The sequence below is a fragment of the Vicugna pacos genome, chromosome 26 (assembly GCF_048564905.1).
Source record: "Vicugna pacos chromosome 26, VicPac4, whole genome shotgun sequence".
NCBI classification, from domain to species: domain Eukaryota; kingdom Metazoa; phylum Chordata; class Mammalia; order Artiodactyla; family Camelidae; genus Vicugna; species Vicugna pacos.
In genome coordinates this window covers 6,420,906-6,428,300 of record NC_133012.1, presented here as the reverse complement: position 1 = coordinate 6,428,300, position 7,395 = coordinate 6,420,906, and the positions used below count along the sequence as shown (strand labels likewise).

Below are 7,395 nucleotides of genomic sequence, written 5' to 3'. Positions count from 1 at the left end.
CCAATTTCTCAAGGATTATTGCTTAAATAACAATTCTTTGCGAGATGTATGCACCACCACAAGTGTGGCTCCGGCTGCAAGTTTCTCCTCTAAAATGTGTGTTAATTATTTCCTCGGGGTTGCACCACCGGCCCCATCCCCTGCAAACCCCAAACAATTGTCTTCTTGTGGCCAGGCTTCAGAGACACCCAGGAATCCGGAAGTTGGACCAGGGCCTGGAGATGTCACTGCACCCTTCCACGAAGGAGCCAGAGACGCCCAAACGAAAGGACCACTGGAAAATGGTACCTGGCTCTTGGACCACTCTTTCCTCTTCACTTGGCTTCATTTCCAGAATCTTCTACCTGCCCAACCTCAATGGGTGGAGGAATCAGGGTCAGCCAAGGGGCTGAGGAAAGGGCTGCAGCATGGGAAAGCGTGACCAACCCAGGCATCATAGTTTTAATACCCTCTGAAGCAAATATTTGCCCACACTTGACCACCCAGGTTCTAGAAGATCTGTTAGACAGAGCTGCAAGCACTGAATGGTACCCAACACTTCTCATGGGGCTGAAGTGCTTTGGGATTTGCACCAGCCAGTAAGAAAAAAAAAAATGGGCTCAGCTTAACATGCACCATAGCTCAGCTTAGGCTTGGAGAAGTCACAGTATCATTAAATATAATAACAGAGCCAGGGGACCTTATTATTATCTAGGACACTCTCCTTGTTCGACAGGTGAGAACTAAGGACCCAGAGAGGGTAGGAGGCTCGCCTAAGACACACAGCCACTTAGAGAAAAATTGGAATTAGCTTTCCATCTCTGTCTTCCCATTACCAATCTCAAGACCACCTTCTAGGTCACGCCCAAACAGAGAACTTTGTCTCAAGGAAGTTTAAAAGTGTCATGGCCCCATCAGGGAGAGAACACAGAGGCATCCCTGAGCCCAGGAGCCCTTCAGACAGCAGTCTGCGAAGAAGCCAAAGACCCTATCCCCCACTCCTCCCACTCCCCAACTTTCTCCCCATGCCTAACGCAACGCAAGCCTTTCAGTACAGTAACTATTTTCCATCACTTTACATTAGCACTGGTATTTCAATAGCTTTTATTTTTTTGACATGATCTGAAAGCTGCTGATATGATTACACCCTAATTGCATTCTATTAACCAAAATAAATACTAATAGGGTGTGAACCTAACATAATAAGACCGCAAATTGCCATCACAGGGCCAGTGTAGGCTGGAGAGAAATCTGCTGATTCACTCAATGAACATGAATTAAGGTCCTGTTGTGTGTCCAACTGCAAAAACAAAAAGTGAGGCATCACAGCCTCCTTGAGACTGTGGATCTTTCAACCTCCACGTTTTGACTTAACAGCAAGAACTATCACCGAGAGATAATGGCAAAGGGCAAGGTAAACATCCCTCCCAAGGGCTCAGTGAAGGAAGTCCACGTTGAGTCGTGGCTCCTCCTATTCTTTTAACATGTGGACCCATGATCATCATGGCAGCCAGATGAACCAAAGGGGCTGAACGGCTCCCTCCCCTCCCAACAGACGAGTAGAACGTGTGGATGACAAAGGGTGGGGCCCTCTTCCTTCTCCCGCTCTCTTGCTGAGACTCCACCCAAGATTGACCCCACGGCAATGACGTTGGACCCCATTTTCCCCAAGTTATAAAGTGTATGGGCCCAAATAGCAACTTTTTTTTTCTTAAGCCACCAAACTGAATTCGTGATGGTGTGGATTCGATAAATACTCTCACTACATCACAATAGTTAAATCTCTTCTACCCATATTCCTAACTGTATTGCTCACCATATGCTTATAGGATATTATGAAATTTTTATTTGCAGCCACGCAAGATATAGCACCAATTACAGATCATGTCTGAGCTGCATACAGGTTTGTTGCATCCAGTAAGTAAGTTAATATCTGCAAAGTGCTTCAAAGAATGTCTGGCACATGATGAGGGCTCAATAAATGTTAGCAGTTTTTTCTGTTGGCTGTAATGCAGTACCTGATACAAAATGTGATAAAAAATCAGTCAACAATCTTCTGTACATAATCATAAAAAAACAGTAAGTCTAATGATGAAAATGAAACCAATATAATTTAATTTATTCATTAACTCTCTGCATGGTGAACAATGTACTATGGGGGTATATCTACATGTAAGTATCAATGACATGATATGATAATTTACATAAGGGGATATATTTGATCAGTTACACCATCCTTGTCTTCAACGGTGGCAGAATATCAAGAATAGATCTTCAGTGTGATAAATATATATATGTACAATGGAATACTACTCAGCCACAAAAAAGAATGAAATAATGCCATTTGCAACAACATGGATGGACCTAGACAATATCATATTAAGTAAAGTAAGTCAGACAGAGAAAGACAAATATCATATGACATCACTTATATATGAAATATAAAAAATTATACAAATGAGCTTATTTACAAAACAGAAACAGACTCACAGACATAAAACACAAGCTTCTGGTTATCAAAGGGGAAAGTCAGGGAGGGATAAGTTAGATGTTTGGGATTAGCAGATACACACCCCCATATATAAAATAGATAAACAACAAGGACCTACTGTATAGCACACAAAACTATATTCAATATATTGTAATAGCCTATAATGGAAAAGAATCTGAAAAATAATATATATGTAACTAAATCATTTTGCTGTACACCTGAAACAAACACAGTATTGTAAATTAACTATGCTTCAATATAAATAAGTAAATGAATAAATAATTTTACAAACAACAATAAAACTTCAGTCCATGAGTCCATCAATTTTCTCCACCAAGACTTCAAAACCCAGGGCATGAGGAGGGTAGGGGTGGTAGGGATGGTGGGGGTGGGTCTAGCTCAGAGGTAGAGTGCATGCTTCACAAGCATGAGGTCCTGGGTTCAATCCCCAGCACTTCCATTAAGTAAATAAATAAACAAACAAACAAAGAAATAAACCTAATCACCCCCTCCAAAAAAAATAAACAAATACATTAGGAGGAAGCCGTTTTTGACGGTGCCTTAAAAAAAAATTTTTTTTAAAGACTTCAGAAACCTACCATGGTTTTCCTCTGACTCTTTTCATTCCTTGCTCTGAATTCGGTCCCTTTCAACAATTATTGTGCATTTTGCAGGAGCCAAGAACTGTGCTAAACTTAGAGATGCAAAGAAGGGTAACATTTGTGCCCTGAAGCAGCTGGCAGATCAAGGTAGACAGACAGAGCTCAATGTAATACAATGTGATAAGTGCTACATCCTCTAGATTGTGAATGAAAGATGGAAGGGAAGAGGAGGGAGGGGTGGGAGGGCTGCAATTCGCAGGCACAACAGAGGAGCAATTGTTTCTGCCTAGCAAAGGGGGAACCTCTACCCAGCAGGTCACATTAGAACCAAATCTAGAGCTAGTACCGATATGCGGGTTAAACATTTAAAATCCAGCAAAGCAGAAACACAGGAGAGAGGGAGGGAGCGCGAAAGGAGGGGGCAGGAAAAAACAGTTCAAAACTTTCATTAGAAATGGGGAGGGGAGTTAATTTCAGCGTGCATGTGTTTAAGGTCGTATTGTTTTCAAAAAAATTGTTTTCAACTTTTATTAACCTATAAGGGGATGGGGGTAGTGAATACTTAGGGCCCAGAAAGGAATTAATGCAGCCCTCATTGGATCTTCAAGGATTGAAATGAGATTTTCCAAGGCAGAAAGGAAGATGAGTCAACCAAAGGGACTGCACTTAGAAATGTGTACAATGTTTGGGCCTGAAAAGCATGAAGATGGTACACGGGCTGTTCTGCTGCTCTGAGGCCTGGCTCCAACTAGCCAAAAGGATTACTAGCTCGTGACTTAACTCCCAGGAGCTCCTTCCAGTACTTTACAGAAGGACTCACATCTCATACGGAAGTACCTTATAGCTAAGAGGCATTCGGAGGGGAAAAAAAATAGGGATAAAAAGAGAAGCTGAGCTCAGGCAACCATCTATCTTTTATCACCAGGAGAGAGTGGTGGTTTCTTATGGTAGCTCCTTGCCTTGGCTGGCTCCTGAAATTTCAGAGATGCCACCTAACCTCGCGGCTGGTGTCGCCCACGAGAGCTGTCACTGCCACAGAATAATTTCCATTCCCTTTACAGAGGTTTTTTCCTTGCGGTGGGGGTTCTTTGGGGAGGGGGTGGGGGGGCTTATACCAAATGGGAATACTGTGGCAGGGTGTTACCTTTTAGTTTTGTTTCACTTTTGAATTTTTTATTTCTAAATTTTTACTGTCATTTTTTTTAAATGCTCTATTTTTATTGTCCTGATTTTTCATCTTTGTTTTTCTAGCTTTGTTGAGTCCCCCTAGCCTTCCTGGCTCTCAGCCTTGTCCACAGGCAACAGTGACACGGACCCACCCTTCCTCCTCCAGTCGGGCATCTGGCATCAGGCTGTAAGTCACCCATGATGCGGGCGAAGAGGGGTTCTCTGCATGGGGCGGGAGAGCGGGTGTATTCTGTGGCCCCACAAGCTCCCTCAGACTTTCTCAGGTGCTCACAGTTCCTCCCTGGAGTCCTTTGGTTGCAGTAGGTGTGGGTGAGAGGTCAGAATGCCACTTCCATCCAGCAGGTCTGACAGGTACGGAGCATGCGGCAAGACTGAAAGCCCCAATTCCACTCCTTAATTAAAAGCATTTTTCATTCCAAACCTATAAAAGGCAGATGTGCCACATCCCCCCACCCCCCACCAGAGATTGCAGCTCTGTATTGAATGCTACAGCTCGGATCCTTCTTTCTCGGGACTTGAAAGCACAAGGCCATCAAAGCCCGGAGCGATCGCCTTCCTCCTCCACCTCCTCCTCGCTCCTCCATTTCCGCCTTTGCTGAGAAACCATCATTTCCATCATTGCAGGGGCCTGGCGTTAGAAGCTTCTCGTGACACCTCCATGCTGAAATGGAGTGGGCAGGTGGCCCATCTTCCAAGACAGACAGGAGGCAGCTCTTACATTTTGTTATTCTCAAACACCTTTTCATCTAGGTTTTTAAAAAGAAGCTCAGACAGCACTTCCTGGCTGAATCAGCCATCCCGAGGCTGTGGATTCACTCGGGTCCTCCTCAGCTGAGCCGTCTAGAAGCCTTTGGAAAAAAGAATGAGTGAACCACTTGCTAAGAGGGGACCAGATAAAAATGAAATAAATGCTTGCTAATGATGGTTTTCTACCTTCCATGAGACCTTTGCCCCTGAATTACGTGGAATTAAGTCACTCAGTTTGATCCCCTGGTACAGGAAGTTATAAGTCCAATTCAGGGTGTGTTCCCAGTGTTACCTGGAAATCAGTTATCAGTAACCTGCTTGGGTGGAGAGAAGAGAAAGAAGGTCCTTATATTCATTCGTTTTCGCTCATCTGTCTTCTTAAAGGGCCCTTGAGCCTTTTTCTGTCTGGAGTATTTATTCTCTGCTTTATCCCCAAAGATACTCTACATTACTCAGAGGCAGGAATACCCAGCCTTCATTCATAGATTATTTCCTCACTCAGTCCAACCAAGGCCTTGATCAAAGATGACCCGAGGAAGGTTGTGGATGGAACAACCTGAGGTTTTTCCGCTTGCTGAGCTGAGCCTGCTCCTGGAGTTTAGATGCTATTTCGCTTTGTGGATTTTTCTCTTTCTGGGTTGCAACCAAACGGTTTTATTAAATGTTTAAAAAAAAAATTCTCGCTCTTGTGAGTGATATCAAATACAATCAATAAAACTGAAGAAGGGAGCCCAAGGCATTCACAAGACACTTTTAAGATTTAATTGTTCCGCAGAATTTTAAGCAAGTAGTAGAGAGAAACTAAATTGCATGAAAGCAAAGATTTCGCTCTAGGCTCCCTATTCATCTCACTTGCTACTTCCCAGGGGCCAGTGCCAGCACCGCGGAGCTTGGGACTTTCCGGCACAGACAGGGATTGTGCTTCGTGCAAGTTAAAGAACATCCCTGTCCCTTGGAAATGGGGCCGTTGATCAAAGTCTCCTTTACCATGAAAATGCCTTGGTTCAAGGACACAGAGGGCTGAGTAAGGCTGAAGGATGTGTTTTACTAAACACAGGGCAAATCTTCCTGCTTCCTTCCCCAAAAGGAAACGTCCTGGGAGAGAGGAAACTGGTACCCAAAACTGGGCACTACATCTGAGTATCAGCAGGCCCCCAGAGCAGTACCAGGGCTTCGGAAAGGTGCTGCAGAGCAGCCTCGTGGGTGGGGGCGGCGGGGTCTGGAAGCCTCAAGAGGTTTCACTGCTTTTTATAGGCTGAGAAAACTAGTTAATGAGGCATGTCTGCTTCCTCTGGCCTTGATCTCTAGAGACAGAAGGAATCCCTCAATGCCCTGGGCAGAGCCCGCTGCCGGCGCCCCACAGACACACAGGCAAAGCTCAGGGTCCCGTTCCTCCTGTCCCATCACAGTGCAAAGAATCTGCGGTCTATCCTGACCAGACACCAGGTCAGAAAACAAGAGGACACCTGGGCTGGGAGTGGGCAGAGGGGAGCAGCCGGTGGGACGGGAGTTGGGGGCGTGGCTCTGTGCTGTGCTCCCCTCAATTTGGAAATGGATTGTGTACGGGAGGTTCAGCTGAGAGGACTGAGGAGACAGGAGAGCGTATGGGAAGCTGTCTGCCTGCCAACGAGGCTCTAGAGGTGAGCCCCCCTCACCCTCGCAACCCTGGGGAAGGTACCTCCACCTTCTGAGCCTCAGTTTCTTTGTAAACAGAGACAGCAAGACTCCCTACAGGACAGTGTTACTGTGATGATTAATGCAAGAGCATTTGCAAAGTAGCTTGGGCTGTCCTTGACACGTAGTAGATGCTCAGTAAGTAGCAGAGATAACTTTAATAATAATCATTACTAATTATGGACTGGGATGCAGTATTAGATGGAGGGAGGCCATCGAAGCCTGAGTTCCAGGGCCTTGACTGCGTTAAAGGAAAGTGAGGGTCGGGTCCCTGCCAAGAGACGGCTCTGTGACCGATGGGCCTCCCAGCCCCCACCCCCACCCAAGTCTTTCCAACAGGGCTTTTTGTCCAAACGTGGTCCTGGCATCCCTCCAGAAGCTCAATTCGAGTACATTAGAGCCATAATACAGCTCCTATTATACACTAGCACGGAGATAAGGAAGAAAAATGGCCCTGCGGGTCTGCACCTAAAAATATTTCAGAAAATCCCTGCCATTAAGTGCCCAGAGATCCCACCACAAAAGCAAACATACAGACTTCTGACCAATATGCCCTACATGTTCCAGCTGCAGAAAATGAGCGCGGCCGTGGACGCTCTGAAGTAACAGAGCAGCAGAGTTATCTACAAGCCTGGCCTCCGGAGGCCGGGACTGGCCAGGCTCCATCCTGACACACATCCCCCTGCACGGCCTTGGGAGGGGGGGCGGGGCGGG

General features: G+C 45.6%; 1 non-coding gene across 1 annotated transcript; it reads left to right on the top strand.

Moving 5' to 3' along the window:
- Nucleotides 1-2,854: 2,854 nt before the first annotated feature.
- Nucleotides 2,855-2,930, top strand: TRNAV-CAC (transfer RNA valine (anticodon CAC)). Its single transcript has one exon. It is a non-coding gene; the product is annotated as a tRNA-Val (tRNA).
- The last annotated feature ends 4,465 nt before the right edge of the window (nucleotides 2,931-7,395 follow it).